Source organism: Piliocolobus tephrosceles, chromosome 3, assembly GCF_002776525.5.
Source record: "Piliocolobus tephrosceles isolate RC106 chromosome 3, ASM277652v3, whole genome shotgun sequence".
NCBI lineage: Eukaryota > Metazoa > Chordata > Mammalia > Primates > Cercopithecidae > Piliocolobus > Piliocolobus tephrosceles.
The window spans coordinates 170,901,197-170,909,092 of record NC_045436.1 but is presented as its reverse complement, the minus strand read 5'-3'; the positions used below and the strand labels follow the sequence as shown (position 1 = coordinate 170,909,092).

General features: G+C 38.2%; 1 long non-coding RNA gene across 1 annotated transcript in view; it reads right to left on the bottom strand.

Moving 5' to 3' along the window:
* Positions 1 to 4,407, bottom strand: part of LOC111539013 — a 25,372-nt gene extending 20,965 nt beyond the window's left edge. The window contains exons 1-2 of the long non-coding RNA XR_002730540.1: positions 4,346 to 4,407; positions 3,708 to 4,085 (exon numbers count right to left, since the gene is read on the bottom strand). This is a non-coding gene — a long non-coding RNA (uncharacterized LOC111539013). The remainder of the gene's footprint in view (positions 1 to 3,707; positions 4,086 to 4,345) is intronic.
* Positions 4,408 to 7,896: the final 3,489 nt, after the last annotated feature.

Here is a 7,896-nt window from a genome sequence, read left to right as displayed (position 1 = left end):
TGTGTGTGTGTGTGTGTGTGTGTGTGTGTGTGTGTGTGTGTGTGTGTTTTTCCTGGTGCTTTCCTCTAATTTTTATTGTTTAAATTTTTTTCTTTATTGTTTCTCAGTAACCGAGTGTTCCTTAAACCAGTCAGAGAAAAACAAAAGGAAAGACATTCTCAATCATGGGACTGAGGCTGTTAGATCCCAGAGATTGTTTTCCAAAGAGTAAATCAAAGTACTTTTCCACTTGAATCACAGTACTTTTCCAGGACTAGCTATAGGATTATCATGGTACAAATTTATTTGCCGTGACAGAATAGAGAAAATTTAGGCTATTATTTTCCACAACCCTAAACACTTTTGCAAGAATATCAAAACCCTAGGTTAACATTGTTTCACTTAATATGACCCAGTGTTAACAATTAAACAGGGCCAAGCATTCTGTAAATATTTAAAACCCTACTAATTTACACTTGGCATTATCTATGAAAAATCTGGGTACCTGCCACTCATTTGGAATTCAGGTGTGAATTATAAAGTGCTCAACAAATTTCATATAACAGAAGGCAGGCCAGGTTCATATGCAGGCAGGAGTACTAAGGGTAAGGAGAAGTGCTAGCTGACATCCTAACATCAAATGAGGAAGCAGGAAACCCATAAAAACTAGTCACAAACATATAAAACCGCAGCATTCATTTTTTATAGAAGCACCGAATGTTAAATGTGCCATAGGCCCCAAGATATTAATGTAATACAACCCAACAGAAGGAGACAGGGTCGCTGCAGTGCTCCCTGGAAAGGCAAAGGGATCAGGAACCAGGCACTCAGAAGGCCCCCTGATTAGCCAGGCCACTTGGAAAAGTCATTTAATCTCTCAAAGCTGCTCTTTATCCACAAATTAAAATATTAATTCTGTCGTTGCCTACTCTACAGGGTCATGATGGGGATCAAAAGTAAAAGAGCTCCTGCATAAAGTCACTGACTGGATTTCACACCTCGTTCCCTCCTCTCTCTTTTCTTGGCTTCCAGCACCCCACACACCATCCTGTTTCCCTCTAATGCATTGGCTATTCCTGCTATGCAGGTTACACTCTTTGATCTCTAAATTTTGGAGTACCCTAGACTTCAGTCCTTATCCTTTTTCTCTGGCCTATGTATAGTCTCTCCTTAGGTAATCTCAAGGCTCTAAGTATGATTCCTTTTGCTAATCATTCCCACATTTTTATCTCCGATTTTAACCTTCCTTCTGAATTTCAGACTTACATATTTAACTGTAAACGCGACATCTTCACTTGATGCCTGATAGGCAACTCAAACTTTATATGGCCAAAATAGGCCTCTTGATTCTCCACAATCCAACCTCTTATTTTCCTAGTCTTCTCTATTTTTGTCATTCATCCTCTCCATTGCTCAAGCCAAAAAAAAATCTAGGAGCTAGATTTCCCGGTCCCTCATCTCCCACATCCTATCCATCAGCAAGAACTGTCTCTGAAACAGCTATCAAATCTGTCCATTTCTCTTCACCACTACTACCATAGCCCTTGTCCAAACCACCTTGTCTTTGCTCATCTGAATGTCCACAGACGACCCTCAACTGGTCCTCATTTTCCTATTAGCCTAGGCAAACTTTTTTTAAACATTTATTATAGCCTTTATACAAACTTAATTTAGTGATATTATATAAATAAAAAATATATAAAACATAGTGTTTTTAATTTAAAAATCACCAAACAATTACACAGATACATGTATGTAAAAAAATTAAAAATCAATAAAGGCCTAGAATGATACACACAAAATCTATGATACATTTAACATCTTCAAAAAAATTAAGACAAGGATGAAGGACAAAATGGACTTGACTTTAACACATAACATTCCCTTCTTTTAAAAAGCATAAGAACTTGGAGCAAACATGTCAGTATGTTAAATGTTGATTCTTGGTCAGATATTTTGATACTGTTCTCTGTAAATTTCTTCTGATTTTTTTCAAAATAAAAAAAGTAAACACAGAAAGGAGAAGATAGAAAACATAACAAGGACAAGGGTAAAAGGAGGATATAAAAAGTATAAAAGGATAATATCCCTGAGCTAAAAAAAAATGCATTAAAACTTTAAATATAAAATGTTCTACACATGTACAGGTAGAGAAGTATTTCAATTTTTTCAAAAAGAAAAAAAAGTCTTGCTCCATTTGTAATTGAAATGTTTCTATGTGTCTCTATACTGTATAAAATCTTGAAAATATAAATCAAATCATATAATCTATTTAGAGTCTTCCAGTGGCACAACACATTTAGAATCAAATTCAAATTTTTTACCATAGTATACAAAGTCCTACCAAATCTGAACTCTAACCATCTATCTCTCCAACTTCCTCTGGCCCCACCACCATCATCTAGGGGCCAGCCATACCACCTGTCTGTCAATCACAAGTTCTTCCTCACAGGAAGCCCTTTGCAGTGGCACCTCATCTGCCTGGATGGCACTTCTCCCAGAACTAAACTTGACTGGAACCTTCTTGTCATATGAGTCTTTTCAAATAAGACTGCCTCAAGGAGACTTCTCTTGACCAACTATCTAAAGGAGCCCCCTAACACTCTCAATTATATCACCCCATTATAATTCTCTTCATAGCACTGACCACCATCTGATATTTTACTGTTTATTTATTGGTATTTATTCATGCATTTTCTTCATCCCCCATCCTTCTCCCAGAACATAAACTCTATGATTGCAGAGGCTATGTTATATCCCCAGGACTAAGAACTATGATGATCCTCTATAAAAAGCGTATTTGTCTCTAGTGCAGTAAAACAAATTACCATAATCTTAGTGGCTCCAAACAGCAACCATTTATTACTACTGGTCCTTTAGGTCAGAAGTCCATTCACAGCTTGGCTAGGGTCTATGATCTGATGAGGGCACTAAAGGCTGAAATCAAGGTGTTGACTAGGCTAAGTTCTTATCTGGAGGCTCTGGAGAAGAATCTGCTTCCAAGCTCATTCAGAGTATCAGCAAAATCCAGCTTCATGATACTATAAAATTAAGATCTCCATTTCCTTACTGACTATCAGCCAAGGGTTCCTAGAGGCCACCCACACTCCTTATCATCTGGGCCCCTCCATCTTCAGGCTGGCAATTGTGTGGCAAAGCCTTCTTAGGCTTTTCAATCTGACTTCCTCTTCTATTAACAGCTGGAAAACTCTGTTTTCAAGGACTCATTTGACTCAATAGTGCCCACTTGGATAATTTCCCTATTTTAATGTCAACTGTGCCATATTAAAAAATCCAATCACAAGAGCAAAATTCACTGTATTAGTCAGGGTTCTCTAGAGGGACAGAACTAATAGGATAGATGTTTTTATTTTATTTTATTTTATTTGACTTTATTTTGAGATAGAGTCTCCCTTCTTTGTCCAGGCTGAGTGTAATGGTGTAATTTCGGCTCACTGCAACCTCCACCTCCTGGATTCAAGCAATTCTCCTGCCTCAGCCTCCCAAGTAGCTGGGATTACAGGCATGTGCCAGCACACCCAACTAATTTTTGGATTTTTAGTAAAGACGGGGTTTCACCATGTTGACCAGGCTGGTCTCGAACTCCTGACCTCAAGTGATTCTCCTGCCTCGGTTTCCTAAAGTGCTGGGATTACAGGCGTGAGCCACCACACCTGATCGGACAGATGTATTTGAAAAGGAGAGTTTATTCAGGAGTATTAACTTACACAGTCACAGGGTCCCACAATAAACCGTCTTCAAGCTGAGGAGCAAAAAAGTCAGTCTGAGTCCCAAAGCTGAAGAACCTGGGAGTCCGATGTTCGAGGGCAGCAAACATCCAGCACAGGAGAAAGATGTAGGCTGGGAAGCTAAGCCAGTCTGATCTCTCATGTTCTTCTACTTGCTTTTATTCTGGTCATACTGGTAGCTGACTAGATGGTGCCCACACAGATTGAGGGTGGGTCTGCCTTCCCCAGTCCACTGACGCACATGTTAATCTCCTTGGGCAACACCCTCATGGACACACCCTGGATCAATACTTTGCATCCTTCAATCCAATCAAGTAGACACAGTATTATCCATTACAATCCACCATATTCATTGTCCTGGGGATTATGAAAAATATGTACAACAGTAAGCAGGAAATCTTAGGGCTTGTTTTAGAATGGCCTTTATCTATCTGCCTAAAAGAGAGGGTATTTTAGGCCAGGCGTGGTGGCTCACGCCTGTGATCCCAGCACTTTGGCAGGCTGAGGTGGGTGGATCACCTGAGGCCAGGAGTTCGTGATCAGCCTGGCCAACATGGTGAAACCCCGTCTCTACTAAAAACAAAACACAAAAATTAGCCAGGCGTGGTGGCACTCACCTGTAATCCCAGCTACTTGGGAAGCTGAGGCAGGAGAATCACTTGAACCTGGGAGGCGGAGGTTGCAGTGAGCTGAGATCACGCCATTGCACTCCAGCCTGTGTGACAGAGAGACTGTCAAAAAAAAAGAAAAAGAAAAAAAGAGAGTATTTTACAAACATTGGTGAAAGAAAAAAAGAATGAGTAATAAAAGTAGTTATCTAAAATCACACATAATCTCACCAATGTTGGCATTAAAGTAATTTAACTCATAAAGAAGTCCCTGTAACATCATGAAAAGCTTAAAGTGGGTATAATTTGCCACGGTTAAGAAGAAAGTTCACAGAAGCAAGAATAATTGGGAGCGAGGGGGTAGCTCAGAAATATAAACCTTAGTTAGCTGATGCAGGCAGTTTAAAATAACAACAACAACACAGACTAATTGGTAAGACTTGGTTTTCATTTGACTCAGCTACTTACGAGCTCTGATGTTGAGCAATTTATTTAATATATCTCGTTCAGGTTTCTTCCTTCTCAAATGGGCAACCACTCCACAGGTGGTTGTGTGATTTAAATTATTGGATGCATGTTCATTATCTAGAACATTATCCAGAGCATAGTAACTACTTGAAAATTGTCATCCATCACTCTGCAAAAATCAGTTATTTTGAATTCCAGTTCAGATTTGCTTCACCCAGGCAGTCTTTCAGTGGATTTTTGCAGGGTAAGAGTGAAGAGGGTTGGTGGTATGTCCTAATGTTAGAAAACTAGTCAGAAATATATATTTCTGAATTGAAACTTATTAAATTAAACAATTCTTGGTGTATTACTTAAGAGCTATATTTCTTTTATTCTAAAAAAAAAATATCCTTATTGGGTTCCACAGAAAATACATATATTCTTAGAATTTGAATTGCCTGCTTTACTGACCATGAATATGGTGGATTCTGCTCTTGTGACTAGATTTTTTTATATGGTACAGTTGACCTTAAAATATGGAAATTATCCAAGTGGGTCCTGTTGAATCACATGAGTCCTCTGAAAATAGAGTTTTCCAGTTGGTAATAGAAGAGGAATATATATTTCTGATTAATTTTCCAACATTAGAACGTACCACCAACCCTCTTCACTCTTACCCCACAAAAATCCACTGAAAGACCTTGCCTTGATAAAGCAAATCTGGGAATTGTCATTTGAAATAGCTGACATGTGTATATATATAATAATTATATATTTACAACATATATAATAATATCTATAATTACATATTATATTATATTATATATTATATATTACATATTATAATATCTATAATTATATATTACACATACATATTATATATAATTATAGATATTAATTATATGTGTTATAAATATATAATTATATATATTAATTATATAATATATAATTTCATATATATAATCAATGTTCTTCTTGCAAATGACCTGAACAACTTTCTGAACCTCAATTTCTAGGAAGTTGCTATACTGAAGACTAACAAATTCAGTGCAGTCAGCTTTCCTTTCACTGATGGAAAGAAATTCTTATTTATTTAGCTAAGTATCATGCAAATAAATTGAATTAAGTTTAATAAACATATTTTATTAAAAATACTCATCTTTAAATACTGCAATCTCAGCACAGCAAAGAGCTCCTAATAGAAGAGGCAACAGTGTAGTGGCAATAAATCCCAGCTCTGCCACTTAATAGGTCTTTGGCACTGGAGAAGTTAACATAATCTCTCTGTGCTTCATTGTTGTTCTCATCTGCAGAATGGAAACAGTAGTTAATCATACGGCTGATGTAAACACCAAATAATTCAGTATAAGTAAAATATTTAGAACAATGTCTGGCATAGAGTAAATGCCATAAAGATTTATTGACTAAAATTAGGACTTTAAGGAACAAATAGAACCTGGCTGAGGGAACAAGATACCTACATCTCATGCTCATTCAGTGAATACTCCTAATGCATAGATGGTACTATTTAAGTTGCTGTTTTTCTCCAACACCACCACCCCATCTTTTTTTTTCTGATGGGCTGCTGTATCAATTCAGATTTTCTGAGAGGTAGGCACCAAAAAGGGATTAGATGAACAAGAGATTTGATGGGGAAAACACATACGAAAGATAAAGATAAAGGGAGCCGGAGTGGTAAGGAAGAGCTTTCAGATCATAACACAGATTGAAGAGTTATGCAAGGAGAGAAAGAAAGAAGGACTGGCCAGGAAAAGCTCAGACTACAGTGAGGTTCTAAGAAAATCTCAGCCAAACCAATAAGGAGTCAACAAGCAAACACAACATTGCCTGTTAGTGGAATCCCACATTGGGTAGAGAAGGAAGGGACCCAGTCCCCCCGTCATATCCAGATGGTGGCTAGAAGAGTCCAGATGAAGCACAGCATTGGCAGTTTCGAATGTGAAAGTCCAACAGCTGCCATCAGCTGTGCTTACCACAAAAGGTCTTCTTAAAAGGGGATCTGAGTGGCACACTTCTATGGTTGCCAGAGCCCCTGTGGTTGCATTTATGCAGGTGAAATGCACACATAACATGATGTCCACTGATCTTTTATATTAGGTCATGATTTATAGACCATTGCTGGCAGGTGGACACCTAGCAGGTATCACTGAACACTCTAATGTTTTGGGGGGACCAGCCAGGAGGAAGCAACTGAGGCTACTGATGGCTCTCTGATGGGATCTACCTATGGGGAAGATTGATGCATTGCTGGTTAAATGTATCTGTGGACTGATGAATTGATCCTTTCCTAAGTTTGGCATTTGCTGATCATGGAGTCCAGTACTGAGCAGCCTTCTTTTACATGAAGGCCAATACAGGAATAATATGTATGGATACATATTATATGTACACATAGGAGTGTACGTGTGTGTGTATTACTTAGAGGCTACATTTCTTTCATTCAAAAAGAAAATAGACTTATTGGGTTTCACAGAAAATATATATATCCTTGGAACTTAAATTGCCTGCTTTATGAATAGAAGAATGCCATTAAGAAAGTTGGCACTGTTTTTTAGCCACCAAAATGATTATATCCAGAATTATTTGAAAAACATCAAGAATAAGGCAACTTTCTAAGTTTCTCATCTTGAAATTAGATCACAGACCACATTTCCAAGTTCAACAGCCCCAGGTGGCTCTCTGGCCTGTGTGTTGACCACCTCTCCATAGTATACCAGGTGCTATGAGAGGACCAGGGGCACAGAACAAAAAGACTAAGTGCCACGGCTTGGGAGGACACTGCTTAGTACACTAAGCTGACAAGGACAAAAGTGCTCTAGAGGTATGTGAAGACATCATGCAAATTCAGAGCCTCAACTCATCACTATGGGAAGAATAGTGAATAGCTGGAAACTCCAGGTAGCAAGATGTACCTTAACGGTGCTGCTGCACACACCTGACATCAGCTTTTTCCTCATCCTACTCCACATCTTTGCTTCTAGTTTAACCTTGACTCTCCAAGTGCAGATGAGCTTAGTGTGACCCTTGCCACCCCAGTCATTTATTTATTCACCAATTTCTGAATCAAGGATATATTGAATACAAAGTGCATT